General features: G+C 40.0%; 1 protein-coding gene across 1 annotated transcript in view; it reads right to left on the reverse strand.

The window, feature by feature from the left end:
• The window catches only part of CNKSR2 (connector enhancer of kinase suppressor of Ras 2), a 203,610-nt gene that overhangs the window by 22,180 nt on the left and 164,767 nt on the right, over positions 1-16,663 (reverse strand). The gene's annotated exons all lie outside the window — the stretch shown is intronic.

The following is a 16,663-nucleotide window of genomic DNA, read 5'->3' on the forward strand; positions in this document are numbered from 1 at the left end:
AACAACATCAAGGCCAACAAGAAAGAATTCTTTAAATAGAAGCAGAAAACCAGCTAGGGAGGCAGTTGGACCATTAGATGACAAAGGACTACTAAAGGAGGACAAGGAGATTGCAGAGAAGCTGAATGAATTATGTTCATCCGTCTTCACTGCAGAAGATATGGGACAGATATCTGTGCCTGAACTGTGCAATTCTCAAACTTATTGATAAATTGAAAGGAAATAAATCACCAGGCCCAGATGGTATCCATCCTAGAGTTCTCAAAGAACTCAAATATGAAATTGCTGATCTTCTAACCAAAATATGCAACATGTCCCTAAGATCAGCCGCTGTACCAGAGGACTGGAAGATGGCCAATGTAACACCAATTTTCAAAAAGGGATCCGGGGGGATCCGGGAAATTACAGGCCAGTTAGCTTAATGTCTGTTCTGGGTAAATTGGTTGAAGGCATTATTAAAGATAAAATTAGTAAGCATATAGAAGGACAAGCCCTGCTGAAAAAGGATCAACACAGCTTCCGCAAAGGTAAGTCCTATTTCACTAAACTTTTAGAGTTCTTTGAGAGTGTCAATAAACATGTAGACAGGGGTGATCCAGAAGACATTGTTTACTTGGACTTTTAAAAGGGTTTTGACAGTCCCTCACCAAAGACTCCTGAGCAAATTTAGCAGTCATGGAATAAGAGGACAGGTCCTCTTATGGATCAGTAACTGGTTAAAGAACAGAGAGCAGATGGTAGGAATAAATGGTAAATTCTCCCAATGGAGGAAAGTAAATAGTGGGGTTCCACAGGGATCTGTATTAGGACCAATGCCTTTCAACCTGTTCATAAACAATCTGGAATTAGAAGTGACCAGTGAAGTGGCCACATTTGTGGATAGTACCAAATTATTTAGGGTGGTTAAAACAAAAGGGATTGTGAAGAGCTCCAAAAAGATCTTTCCAAATGGGGAGAATGGGCAAATGCGGTGGCAAATGCAGTTCAATGTAAGCAATTGTAAATTGATGCATGTTGGGGCAAAAAGTCCCATCTTCAAGTATAGCCTGATGGGATCTGAGGTAGCAGTGACCGACCAGGAAAAGGATCTTGGGGTTGTGGTGGACAGCTCAATGAAGATCTCTACCCAGTGTGCAGCAGCTGTAAGAAAAGGCAAACTCCATGTTAGGCATAATTAGAAAAGGAATAGAAAATAAAACTGCCAATATCATACTGCCCTTATACAAATCTATGGTGCGGTCGCACTTGGAATACTGTGTACAGTTCTGGTCACCACACCTAAAAAAAAGATATTGTACAGCTGGAAAAAGTGCAGAAAAGGGTGAGTAAAATGATCAAGGGGATGGAGCATCTCCCCTATGAGAGAAGGTTACAACAGCTAGGATTGTTCAGCTTGGAAAAAAGGAGGGTACAGGGAGAGTGATAAACGTTTATGAAATTATGCATGGTGTGGAGAATGTGGATACGGAGACATTTTTCTCCCTCTCTCAAAATACTAGAACCCAGGGTCATCCTATGAAGCTGACCGGTGGTGATTTACTATTTGTTCACTCCAGCAGTAAACTCAGAAACAATTCAATATAATATTAAACAAACTACAGGTGCAATCCTATGCATGTTTAGATAGAAAAAAGGACTTTTTCTGTCTAAACATGCATAAGATTGTGCTGTACAATTACAAAATTTTGAGCTCTTGATAGATATCTATTGATTGTTGCTTTCAGATTTTTGTGAGAATTACATTTGTGGCAGTTCTTACATACGCATGCCTATTAAACATTCTGTAAACCCCTTGTTTTTGGCCTTTATTACTGTGCAGAGTGGAAAGAAAAATCCTCTGATTTCAGGCTATTAGGAAAGCATCTGGATACTTAACACACAATATGCTACACTCACTAGTGTAATTAGAGAAAATCAGAACTATACAGGGATTTCGTTAGGATGCTGGCTCTTATTACAGGAGTGAAGTGATGAAAATGCCATGAGAACCCCAGTGTATTACAGCCTTGCTTAAAGATAGAACAACCAACAACTTTGCTATCATTTCAGATTTGCATATGTGAAAAAGAATGGATATATTATTTTTAATGTGAAATCCTTCTAGTCATTTAGGGAGCAATCCTATCTAGATAGGTGGCCGCCTCCAAACTTGGAGGCGACTGCCTATCCAAAGCAGGGCAGGAGAAGCACAGAGGGGATCATTCCCTCTGCACTTCTCCTGCCCTGCTTTTTTGGCTAGATAGCTGATTGCAGCTGTCTAGCTGGGGGAGGGCACAGCAGGGAAGGAGGCTGCTGTATGACACATAGGATGTCCGACACATAGGATGACATAGCTGTCTCTGCAGGCCAATATAGGAATTCTCTCAGTTTCATGGATATGCTGCATCTAGTTAGATATGAGCTGGGATTCAATAAAGGTGTGTCCTTACGATTATTTTTATATTTTAAAAAATATTTTGCCCCAGTGCCATAGAAGAGAATAAGAAAAAATTAATTAACTGAGCATTCTATTCTGTTAAGTCAGAACAACACACAAGTGACTTTCAGGAATTAAGAACCTTTGCAGAGATGGAACAATAATTGTGATTCGAAGCCATGAGATGGGGTGAGAACATTCCAGAAGGCATCGCACCTGATATAGGCTGATGAATTTCCTTCAAATGGAAAACGTGCACTATTTTGTTTCAGAAATTATCCTTTGAAATGAACAGAAAATGGAATGGAATGAACTTAACTAGATAATTTCCTAATGAAGCAGGGGGGTGATACTATACTCTTCTAACATGACCATACACCTAAGTTTACAGCATCAACATCTGAAAGCACATACACCTCAAGGCACTCCCTAGAAATGACACAGGCTCACATTGTGAGTGTGTGTATGTGTGTGTGTGTGTGTGAGAGAGAGAGAGAGAGAGAGAGAGTTGGTGGCAACACAACTTTAGCTAGATATTCAGTTTATATGTGTCATAGCTTTGTAGACTGCAGTAGAAAGTTTGGTACCAGACATTTCATCTGTTTTGATTGAAGACTAGCTATAAAGGAAATATTTTTGGCATCAGGTTGTTTCCTAATCTTGCCTGAAGTCCTTTTAAGGCTCTTCTTGTTAGTCTGGAAGCTCTTCAGTTCCTAAGGTTTGGGACTGATTAACCAATATCTTCAACTTTTTTCTTGTAAGATCAGGATTCATATCCCCAGCATAGCAACAAAAGAAATAAACAAATATTTTAATTTAAAATTTTGATCCCCTCCATATGACAACATTTGGTATATTCTGAAATGTATTTTAAGGCTGTATCCATAATCTTAAGTCTTAGGACATTTCTTTATTTTCTTCACACAACGACCCTGTGAAGAAGTCACCATAATTCCCATTAGACAGACAGCAATGGGAACCTGTCCAAAGCTGCTCAGTAAATCCATGGCTTGGCTTACACTTGAACTTGGGTCTTACATATCCAAGCCCATCACTATCTGTTTGATCACAATGCTGAACAGTCATTTTGCACATTTTAGCAATGGAGGGAGCAAGTCTATCAAGATCGACGGTCACCTCCGACCCCAGGGGCGACCACCTATCCAGTGCAGGGCAGGAGGAGTGGCGAGGAGCGGATCTCCTCCTCGTTCCCCCTGTCCTGCTTTCACAGCTAGACAGCCTATTTCAGCTGTCTAGCTGTGGGACCTTGGAGCGTGGGAAACGGTGGCCGGACGACACATAGGATATGTCGTACCGGATTTCCAACTTCCCTGCCCCACCCCCGGGAACACCCCATTTTTACCACTCCAAGCTGCTCTTACGAGCGTGGAATGTGGGGCTGATCCACACTGCTAGGAGGTGGTGCGGGAGGGGGTCGGTTCTCCAGGAACTGACCGCGGAGCACAGGGCTCCAAGATCGGTTTTTGGGAACCGACCTATCCTATGGCTGTCTAGCCACTGTCTAGTGGCCATAGGATTGTGCCCTTAGAGTTTAAACACGATCTCCTTTTATTCAGTATCTATTACTCCAATACCAAACTTGCATAAAGGGACTAATGAATAAGAAAAAATAATTCAGATACAAGATTTAAAGTGCTTCAGAAAAATGGAGGTATATACTATATAGGTATTTAACTTTTTCAATTGTTCTTCAACAGCCTTAGGGCTTTGCTTATACCATAGGAATACATAAAGATGAGAATAATAATAGATATATAGATAGATCTGTCTCTGGGTGTTTAGACAACACACTGTTACCATAGAAAACATATCAGAATCTAGAACACATTTGCCAGGCTCTGAACAACTCCACCTTAAGCTGCTGATTTCAGATCTCAGTTGTGTGGGCAGAAACCATCACGTTGGTGATGAGAAAGTCAGTGGGAAGGACAGGAAGAAGAACGTTTCATAGTTCGCTGCAGAAACTAGCAGGGCAAAGTGTTTGCCTCAGAATTCAACAGATAATAAAGCCTGAATCCCATCAAATGTTGCTACCTGACAAGTTTCCATGGCAACATAGATAGGAAACAAGGGATGCTTTTCATAATAAAATTAAGGACGGAAATGCTCAAACTTAAATATTAGCAACAAAATGCCTACCTTCCCTGATTTGCTTTCTTGTACCTAGGATAGTAAACAAAATAGCTTTGCCCCAAAGGGGAGATGTGAACACTATCTGCTGAAACTATTACATGGCAAATTTTGGGTCACAACCGCTGGAATTCAAGAATTTATTGCTATGATTGTGATTATGATGATGAATATAAACACAAAGTACTGCTATCCTGCACAAAACTTTTAAAAAATACAGTGAATATTGTGCATTCAAGTTCCCATATCAAGTGACAGAGCATGCTTCATAGAAGTTGCCAGATAAAACTATTTTCTGTTCTAAACAAATGAAATTTTGTTCTGATTTTCTTATGCTTTTTCACTGATTTTTCAAAATATAAATCTTTATCAGTCATTGCATGCAGAGGATTCTGAAATGAATTTTCAGAATTGAAATATATATTCCACCTATTGTAAATTTGCTATTCACACACATTATAATGTATTTATTAGCAGTATGAGTTGCTCACTCTCTATTCCTTATTGCTGAAATTGATGAATGACTAAAAATCACTGCTGGTAAAAAATCAAACCCAATTAAAAATCAAGCATTAATAAAATATATTAGTGCATACATTGTATATGGAAAGTGCTTTAACAAACACACCAATTTAAGGCTCTATGACAAATATTCTAGAACTGCAACAATGAAAAGCATGAAACTATTTTGCATGATTACATAATGGTGTGTTGGAGGAAAAATTCTATTAGCAAAAACATGGAAGTAACAGGATCGGTAAGTTGGTGATGAGTGATAAAGAAACTATAGTATACATTTTATAAGCACTACACAAACATATTTATACATAATCTAAACATTGTAAATAATAAGGAGAATCACCTGTCTGAGCACTAAGGCCTTCTTCAAATGCCTTCTCCAAGTGCCCCAAATTTCAGAAATGAGGTGGGTAGCAACCCAAACAGGGCCTTTTCAGTGGACATGGTCCTGTCAGGGCAGGCCTTTGGAGCAGAGGTCCAGATTCCCACTCAGCAGAATGAGAAGGAGTGTCTCCAAATGCAGCAGAACTGGCTAACCACATTTTGAAAAAAATGAAGTAATTCACATTACCATCTAACGAGTGGTGGGTGGAGAAGCATACGGCCATTAAATCCAGAATCTAAAATTAGCTAGCTGCATCACTGTTCAATGGTAGCACCCAGATGATGGAATACCCTCTCAAGAAAAGTCCACCTGGTGCCTCCTTGGCTATGTTTTAGACACCTGGTCAGGGCCTTTTTATTGGCTATGATTTATTATGAATATAGTGACTGACTTTATCTGCTGAGACCTTTTATACCAGATAAAGCAGTTACTTTTACCTGGTATCTTTTATTATTTGTGGGTTATTTTCTCCCCCAAGGTGCGGGGCTGCACAAGTGGTACTGCCACCATCTGCTCTTTGGTTGCTTTATTTCTTTTAAGAAAAGAAGAAAGGTAGAGGGGAAAAAACTGAAGAGAAGAAGAGATAGTGAACAGATGCAGAGGAGAATAGAGCATCTTTACCTTTAACAGTTTCGTAGATTATTGAATTTCAGCAGGAGCAGCTTTCCTCACCCTTGCATGACAAGCTGCACCTGCCACACTTCCTTGTTCTAAAAAAAAAAAAGGTAAAGGTGTCCCCAACCAGTCGTGTCCAACTCTAGGGTATGGTGCTCATCTCCATTTCTAAGCCGAAAAGCCAGCGCTGTCCGAAGACGCTTCCGTGGTCATGTGGCCAGCATGACTGAACACCGAGGTGCACGGAACGCTGTTACCTTTCCCGCCAAAGCGGTACCTATTTATCTACTTGCAATTTCTTGCTTTCGAACTGCTAGGTTGGCAGGAGCTGGGACTGAAGACGGGAGCTCACTCCGTCACGCAGCACTCGGGTCTCGAACTGCTGTCCTGCCAACCTTCCGGTCTGCAGTTCAGCATCTTAACCACTAAGCCACCACAGCTGTTAAATCTACAGCAGCCCTTCTCCTCCTTTAAAACAAGGCACTGAGGAGAGAGGACGGAAAAAATGGGCATGCATGTTAAACAATTCAAAGTTGATCCAAAGTTGCAATTGGGAATAAGAAGGGAAGCTAGTATTGTACAGAAATTATTGTATGGATATTCTTTCTAATTTGTATCATTAAAGTTAAAATTAAAAACAGCAACTAATATTTTCACCACAGGTAAGAGATTCCTAACTTAATTCATATGTATCTTTTTGCACTGCTCTATCCATGTAGCAAAGCACATTACAAAATGGGCTGCAAGTCAAACTATATTAAAATCATAAGCCAACTGCTTATAGAGTTTTCCCTAGAGGATTCATTTATGGGAAACTCCTCCAGTCATGTCATCTTTCATAGAAGACTAAACATACAAATGGTTTCCTTTTGGAGGGGATTTCTGTAACTGAGGAGCAATGGAGAATGTCCTTCTTAGAATTCTGTCAAATCTAATTACACAAATTTCAGTGAAACGTCTTGCACTGTAATAAGGAAGCACACACAGAAGAATTAAGTGCTCCATGAAGTTCAAAATCAGTGTCCTAGTTCAGACATAATGGTAAGACGCTGTTGCTGTGGCAACCCTTGGATTTGTAAGCTCACACCTCTTCTCCCCTTTTATGCACTAGAGGAATCGGGCAGAAGATTATTCTTCTGATTTTATACTAAGCAGTCCTCCATAGCTTTCAACTGCAGGGAACTATGGTTTGTCTAAACTCTAGCAAGAGAGAACAAACTAGAATCAAACAATGGTTTCACTGCGTCGTTCACTAAGTACAATTTAAACAAAATGCAGTTGTTTCAGTTCAGATATCATACGAACTATGGCTTCTTTAAAACTGGAAGTGGAAGCTCCTATTCTCCTCTGGTGCCAGAAAGAAGGGGAGGCTAAGTATGGAAACCTGAGTCAAGCCACAACTTATTCACATATGAGGAAACCATAGTTTTCCATTACATCTGAATTGGGCCACTATGTCTGCAAGGTTATACACATATATGTGAAGAATAGTGTAACCCATCCAAATAGTTACCAACTAAGGACACAGGACAGGCCATAAGAAAGAAATTTATATTAGCAAATCATTGAGCAGAGCATACTAGTATTTCACTAGCTTCTCTTCAAACATGGGCATAATCCAATTATTCTCATGCCACTCACAATCTACTTCTGAGGGTAGATGCCATGATAGGTGGATGGCACGCCTCAGTGGTAGTAAGGTCATCAGGATGCATCCCATGCTTTGCAGAAGCTGAGAAAAGGTTCGAGTGATTAACAGTTCACTTCCTACCCTTTCTCTAGAAACTAGTATGTGGTTGCAGGACCCCACAGCTCCTGTGTTTACTAGAACAAAACTGTACTTAAGTATTTTCAAATGTCTGTAGGAACAAGAAAGCTTTGCAGTATCTTTTGAAGGTCAGAAGACATGGGCCCATGTTGTGAGAGTCTTACTTTGGCAGGAAGCTCCATAAAACTTAGGCCACCTAGATAAGGCTCTCTTGCAACCCTTGATGATTTCATTCTATACTGTATATTGAGGGAGTTGCAAGATAAGACCCCACACCCACTCTGCTGATCTTAAAATGACAGAAAGGCTCATATTGAGTGTGCACCCTCAGATAAATAGGCTTTTCAAGTTAGAGCCAGTAGCCTGAATGGGGTCAAGAAGCAAATAAGCAGCCAGTAGTTGCTGAAAAAGGTGACTGAATATTTTCTTGTTATCAAATTCTCATTAGGAGGCAGGCATATGATTCATAAACTATAGATTCTGAATACTCTTCAAGGGCAGGCTCACATAAAGTTCATTAAGCTGTGATTTTCACAATTACAGTCTTCAGAGAGGAGTTTTAAAGGACCAATACTTAACTAAGGTCCCAGGTTTTCATCATATCTTCATTACTTGACACTGAAGTAGCCAATCTTTGAAGTTATAAAGGCATAGAGAATAGCTGAAAGGCCTCTTTCAATCTAGAAAAGCTGCAAACATCAATTCAGATGTAGTTATAAAAAGTCCTCCTGGCCACTATTGCCTGAGAAGTCAGTAGCAAAACTGACTCCAAGGGTATTCCTGCGAATCTGATCAAATGGGGCAGGCAAATCACATAACAGTGGGAAGCCTCCCTTCCCTGCATTCCCCCCACCCAATCTTATATGGATTAAGTTCAGTCTGTTCACACTAATCTGCCTACCCAGTGCTTAAATATAGAGATCACTGCTCCTGGATTTGTGAAAGAGTTACTTGGATATCATCATTATGCTAATGACATTGCATTTTATTTGCCAACAAGCTTCTCCTGAGAAGCTTAATATATATTTTAAATACTGTGCACTGGGTGGTAAGGGGGTGGGGGGGATATTTACCACAGAATATCTATCACAGCTGTGTTCTAGGCTGGTGTTACTTGTCTCCCATCTAGTTCTAGTTCTGGCCCTACCCTTTTCCTGAAAACTGTTTCCTACCTATCTGTCCCACACAGGTGGATGGATATTCCAAGTTGACATTGGTTTTGCTCTGCTCTCATTGAACCTACATGAAATAATGGTTGGACCTTGTCCCGCACCCACATATCCCAGTATTTAATCATGCCAACCCAATTCATGTCCTGGTTCTAATTACAATCTTCAGTTATAGAACTGTACATACAGCCTATAGACACTGTAAGCATCATGTAAGCACAAGTTTCAATGTCTCTATGTTTGTCACTGTCTTAATTCTAAAAAGCTATTGATTCACTAACCCTTCTGGCATTAACTTTAAAATCTGATATTTGATTATTTAAAATAGCCCTCCCTGCTTTCACTACTTTACTGACATTGGTGTCAGAAATGTAAGATTTGTCTTTGCAACAGCTTTCCCAGGAAAGCTAAGTATGTTCAAGAATACAGCTAAAAAAATATGTAGAAGCTCATCAAAATATATTCCATGTTTCTTCAAGCTAGATATTGAAATAGTTGCTACAGTTCCATGGAAGATTGGTGAAAGCACTCTCCCCCAGCATTTCACAGATGAAAACAGGGATATGAGAGACAAGAAAAAATAGCCCATTACCCACTTTGACAGACTTTGCATGGTAGAATTAGACACAGAGCAATATCCAATGCTGCCCGTGTGTCAGAGGGATCCATCGCTAGTGCAACGGGGAGCATTTTCTTCACTCCCAGAAGTCTGATGTACATGAGTTAGGCCCTGAAGACTATGAATAACCATTGAATTGAAAGATAGTAATCTTCATGTACACAATGTTATTTACAAACAGATGTCAAAACAATGGATTTCAAGGTTAAAGTTGTGGCCAGTAATAACAAACTGTGTGTTCCTGAAAAAGGCACCATAGATGGTTAAGTCAGAGAATAATGGACGTAATTAATTTCTAGGTACTAGCTAGATGGTTACAAGTTTACTAGGAAATTAATTTATGTCCAAGATACTTTCCTAGAATGCAGAGTCCACGGGTGTGTTTCCATGCTATCGGCTTCACTTTGTTTGCAGCTTTGTTGTGATGTTTCCCCAATTGCATCTTCTCCTTTTCCAGTGCTTAAAGTCCTGGCTTATCATCGCTGTAGCCTGGGGCTCTGTGCTGTTTCCACTGAGCTCTAATCAAATTATTTTCTTCATGGCTGGATGGCGTCTGAATGGAGTCTGGGTTGAGTCTAATTACCTCATCAGTGTTCCTGCCTCCTCGGCCATGTTTCCAGGACAGTGGAAGGAGAAGCTAATGGAGGAGTACGGGATTTTAAAAAAGGAATCAGCTTTGCTGTGAAGAGAAGCTTTCCCCTCTCCCTCCGTTTCTCCTTTCCCCTGAAAGTCCAGATGCACCTGCATTTCAGGAGCAAGGCTCACTGAGCACAATGGGAGTTATTTCCAAGTAGACACACATATGCTTGTGCTGGGAGGGGGGGGGAGAACACAAAGAGGGAAACTAGCCCCCATTTTAACCCAGAGGACCTCATTGACCACAAGGGGAGTTACTTCTGATAAGACAGTAATACGTTTGTTGTGGGAAAGGGACTGAAACCAGCCCCCATTTTAACACACAGGATCTCTATATGGAAGCTGTGAATGAGTTACAAGCCTCGAGATGGTGCTTGAAAGCATTTAAGGAATTGGGCTTTGATATGTGCCGTGTCAACTGAGGGGCTTCTCTGTTATTTCTGTGGTCATTGAGAGGACAAGCCTCATTCAGCACAATGGGAGAAAACACCCCTTGTTCGGTCATAGGCTGTGTTCTGGTGCTTATTTTCAATGAAGTTTTAAAAGTGGGTCCCTTGGCATCCTGCTCCAAAACAGCGATGAAACATCCGGAAAACAGGGAGGGAAAGGGTCACTGAGGTCAGAGCGACATACCCACAAAGGCTGGGCTACATGCCCCATGGGCAAGACTATGATACCGGACCCAGTGAGATTGTGGAAACAGGTCAGTAATGGAGCCATGGTAAGCTGGAAAAATCGGACTATAAGCAATCCTAGAAGAAGTGGTTTTTCAGTGATAAAATGCGGGGCTGGTGCTGAATGGCCACGATGTCATGGAAACACAGAGACCTCACCGCACAGCCAGGTTGCAGCAAATCGCTGGTGGAAACACAGCCCAGGAACATACCACAGGACAAGGGAGAGAATACATAGCTCCTTCAATCAGGAAACAAAAAAGTTTAATTATAATTCTGTACCAGAACAGCATATTCTTTAATAATGTATCAAAACACTTCCCCAAGTAAAAAATTTTATACTATAAAAAATTAAAAATATCTCTGTAGAGGTAGTTAGGCACAGAAGCCAGAAATTCTCTCACAGAAAAGGTGTCTTGCTTCAGTCTAAACAGCTTAGGTAACTTTTTTTTCAGATGAGTATAATCATTACATAAGGCTCCAACTGAAACACAGAAGAGTAACATGGTTTAAGTGACACAAAGCACACTATGTGAGGCTCTCTAGTCTGTGGGAACCAGTACTTGAAAGAATATGCTTCAGGGAAAGAAACCAGCTCTTCATTTACTTTTTGTAAGGCTGGGAGAAATCAGTAATAGAAAACAATGGAGTCATTCATAATGAAAAAATCACTAAAGATTTCTGTATAGAACAAATCTACCTCTGTGCCTCTTATAGAAAACAATAAGGCATAAGGAATAGTCTTTTGTTTTCCTTGCAAACAAAAACAAAGGAAAAAAGAAAGAAAAAAACCCCTATTAATATATTTCCAAAGATTTTGTCTGTTTTAAATCTAAAATTAACGCACCAGCTTCCATGTCTTTTCAGTCCACTGGATCCATGCAACCTGTTCTGTCAGCTGCACATGTCCCTTGAAGAGGGATGGATGAATCTATCAATTTCAGTTTTGCTGAGTTTCTCATTTTTCCTGTCGGAAGTTAATTCATTTTCTGTATGCCAGCTTGCCTAATATATGCATTGTTTGCAAGCAGTTTTCCATACTGCAATGCTGTTTTGTGCATTCTTTTCACTAATGTACATATTTTTGTGTACACTTTCCTCCAAAACAGGCATGTTTTCACTAATATACACATTGTTGTACATATTTTTTGTTTGGAGGACTGCATTGCAAAATTCTGAGAAGTGCAAATACCAAAGGATAACTCCATTCCATTTTGTATATTGATTTGGGAAGGCTTATTGAAATGTGAACTGAATGAGGTATTGCCCCTTTCCTACCCTTGAACTATGTCAGGTTTTCATCCCAACCAACTGTCCCTCTGCTTCCCTCTATGGCACTGCTTTTGCAAATTAAATTCTGGAACATATTTTGCTCCAGGTATACAATGTACCTCAGTCCATCTAATTTTGCCCCAGTGGCTACTCTTATTATGTAGAACACAGGCACTGAGAACATAGGCATTGAGGTTCAAAGGTTCCAGCCTTGGCCTGGAGTTTTTTGAACAACAAGCCTCAGCTCATAGAATCTGAAAATGAACCCAGATAAAGAGCTGAACTGTCTCAGATATATAATACCATGTTTGCTGTTCTTTCAATGAAACTCAAAGTAGAAAGACTATATTCTGAATGGAAAATTATTCTGTTAAATATGACCAACAGTTCTAGAGGATGTTGTAAGAGTGTGTGAAAATAAAATGTTTAAAATAATTCTCAAGTTAAATATTATCATTATACTAATTATATATGAGTTAGAATGCAAAATTAACAATGAATTGTATTAATCTGTATTAAATGGTTCAAAACTGGTTGAACTGTTGCTTTAGTGCAGAACTGGAATTAAACTGAATTATCAGGAATAGTGATGAATGTAGAGCAGAAATGAACCCAAATTTAGAATAGTTGTACTCCCAGATACTGAAGATAATAGGAAATCAATTTAAGCTATCAAAATAGTGCTCACAGATAGCAAATGAAAGCAGTAAGAACCAGTCTAACTTGTTTAGCAGTCTGACTTGTTGAAGAGAACTTATACTGGGGGCTATAAACAAATTCTGAATGTAACCAAACATAAAATATACACATGCATACAACAGTCACTCGCTAGAGTTTTTCTAACTTCATTTTCAGGCTGTGCACTGGCTCTCTTAAGAATGCAAAAAGAACGAGCGTTTCAAGTCATACATTTTAAAAAAAATAAATGAAGATGAATTAAAAGCAATATGCTTGCTGTTTACAGATCAGAGGTTTTTGGTCCCAGTGGTAGTGTACTTTCAGACACTCGCTGAATCTGTATTTCTCAGACAATACATTACATGTCATTTTGTATAGCTTTGGACATCTAAGATAGCACAGGATACATGTATATTTATTAAACTGAAGAGTTTCAGTGTGAGGAATATGACATGTTAATGGTCCTTCTGTCTGCCTGTTGGTGAAGATTCAAAGAACTAACAAAGTAGCCAGAACATCAACTATATTTAATAGATTGTGCCTAGTGCAGACAACTCAGATTATCTATATCTTCAAAGTTTACCCTATCCAGAATGCCCTGGGGAAAAATCAATAACTTTGGTGGTACTATTATTTGGTATACCCTTTGTATATGTTGGACAATCAAGTAGGCCCCCCCTTTTTTTTTAGTTTTAGGGATATATTAAGACTTATGCAACATCTGCCAAACAATTAAGCCTTTTCAAGCTAAAATATTTAGTATCATCAATTTTGACATATAAGGTATCTCTTTCAGTGATTATTCTAAGTCTCTTCATAAAAGCCACTGCACAGTTAATGACCTATGGCAGATACAGTGCTGTTTGCCACAGAATAAACATTAAGTCTGAAGGGCTTCAAATCTTTCCACACGTTACCAAAAATGCAGTGCACATGAGCCAGGGAGCTGTAGCCAGTTGTGGCTCTCTGAGAGAGGTCCCTAACCATCCAGAGATGTGCACCTCCCATTGACCATATTTACTCTGGCAAACAGTTGGGCACCATCATTCTAAACATAACGTGAAGCAGTTAAAACAAGGTTTAAGACCACTTTTAGCACTTTTCTTCAATGTTTTCCACAATGCTCTGTTGTTGTTTTCTTGTAACACGGCCTTTCAAAACTTGGTAGAATATAAACAGAACTATTCTATTTTCTTTCCTCAGTTTCTACAAAGTGAGAAGTGGCTGAAGTATAAGACAACTTCTGTCTGAAATTCTGAGAGGATTGTCTAAGCCCTCTGAAAGCTAGAGATGAAGGAATCTATTTTAAATTACTTGGAAAAATGTGTATGTTATGCTAGAAAAGTACCTCTTAACATCCCCAAGTATACTGCTGGCAGTACTCATTCACATGATAAATAAAAGCGGTTGTAGCAGTATGAAGTCGAATGACAGCTCAGCAGGGCCGGATCTACACGGGACTTTTGTGCCAGTCCTACGGTGTCCCGAAATTGGTAGAGTCAGATGATGTCTGCCCTTCTCTGTAGTCAGCGTGCTGTTTCTAGCTCTAAAATCTGGTATCACAGATCCTTCATGGGGCTTTTGGGGTCTGTGTGAGCTGAACTGCAGGCTGCTGGGGCAGTGCTGACTGGCAGAACGGAAAGTGGCAGGGAGGGGTGGACACGGGGAGAGCAGAGCCATGTCTACCTGGAAGTAACTTCAAATTGCACTTTGCTGAGTACAAGAGCAGGGTGGTCGGGAGAATTCCTCTGCCTGTTGTTATAATATTTATTGAGCATTGGAATGGGGAGCGGGAGTGGTGGAGAGCAAGCCTCAAGCCTGCCATTTTAAAACTACACATCCCTAGTCGTCCTCTTTTGCAGTTCACCACCCACAGGGGTGGGGGGTGGCAGAGAGCAAGCCTCAAAAAGTGGGAAAAGGAAGGAATGGAAGGATGGGGCACTGGGGATGGGGTGGGAGAGTTGGAAATATATAGCTCTGTATCTGCATGCCTTTGAATATGAATGGGGCCGGTTCTCTCCTTTCTCCCTTTTAATTTCTTTGCCTCATGGAACAACGTGCTGGCATGGCTAACCATGTGCACTTAGAAGTAAATCACATTTTTTTCAATGAGGCTTACTCCTGAGAAAGTCAGCAGGTTGCTTTTGGGTTCCCTTTGTAAAAAAATAAATAAAAATCATGCAGCATCATTTTACTCTCATTCCTGCAATTCCCCCCCTCCCAATTCTCTTTAGTGATTTTAAGAGCTGATGGCCCCCCAATGACCCTAATCCTGCCAGGACCATCACTATTATTAGCACTGCTGCTACTCAGCACTTAGGGGTGCTGCCGCTGCCACCAGAAGGAGAAAGGGGGGTGGGAGGGAGGATGTTTGTATGTCTACTGGTAAGTAACTCCTCCATTGCCTGCAAGTGAGGGGGGGGAAAGCCTGTTGGTTCAAAGCTGCATGGGAGACGGAAGCAGACGGCTAAAAATGGACATGTACAGGTAAGCAGAGCTTTATTGATTTTGACCTGATGTTCAATGTGTGCAAATATGGGATCACCCCCCCCCCCCCATTCTCATCCATTTCACTTGGCTGAGCAGGGGAACAGGGCGGAAGTAACTCAGTGCTTTCCCATTAACTTTCCTTCCTGGCTCTTTAAAAAAAATCTGGTCTCTTTGGATTTTGCCACTGTTCAGAGCAATGAACAAAGAAGCAGTGAAAGATGTGAAACAGATGTGTATGGCAACCATCTCTCATCAAGTCTTGCTTCATAAATAATGTATGCATTATGACTAGTAAAAGGCCATTTCACATTTTGAAAATAGTATTATAATATCTGGAGGATGAATATAATTACCACTGTGTTTACTGGTTCTTGAACTGTGCCTTTAACAGGATTTTGACATGAAGAAATTAAGCGGTAGAAGCCTTTGTGACCATATCTCCATGCCAGGAAAAACTCTGCTTAATTCCAGTATGTATTAGGCTGCTATTAATGACACAGGGGCAGAGCAGTAAAAGTATGGCAACCCAACTGATATGTTCATACACTGTAAAAGGAAGTACCAATAAAGTGAACAGAACACTGGTATCCATAGTAACAAGAAACTGAGATTCAACTTCTATACTCAGTATTTGATATGTTTATATTTTACACCCAAATACTTTACTGGGTTCACAGTATGCAATAGAAAACGGTGCAATGTTAGTGAAAAATCTTATAATACATGATTTATTTTTTTAAATTAGCATTGATCTGTGTTGAAATTTAGTAATCTCCAGGGCAGCCTGATTGCACAAGGAACCCAAATAGCTGCAATAGTATTTTTAAGAACCCCAATGAAGTAGCATGAAATCCAAAATCTGCATGTCAGCATCCTTTGCAACACTGAAGTGGATTGCTGCAAGGTGTGCACCTTTCAGTTTGGGGAAGCAAAATGTTTTGGCCTGGTTCTTAGCACCCCTTGGCCTAACCTAAACAAATAGTACTAGGATATTTACAGAGTACAAGAGCCCCAGAGCATGAAGTATATGTTTCATATTTACCCTGAAATATTTGATTTCCAAAGTTCCAGAAGTACACGGACATAAAACAATAATAAAACAAGGAATTCACAATTGTGAAAGAAACTAGTGCCTATATTAGAAACTATAAGCATACTAGCAATGTAATAAGAGAGCTTCGACCATTGGGCAGCATAGAAATGTAATAAATAAATAAATAAATAAAGTACGATAATAAACATGAACGATAATTCCGCAAATGAAGCTGTTC

The sequence above is a fragment of the Heloderma suspectum genome, chromosome 3, assembly GCF_057233095.1.
Source record: "Heloderma suspectum isolate Gila_16-S chromosome 3, 16-S_ref, whole genome shotgun sequence".
NCBI lineage: Eukaryota > Metazoa > Chordata > Lepidosauria > Squamata > Helodermatidae > Heloderma > Heloderma suspectum.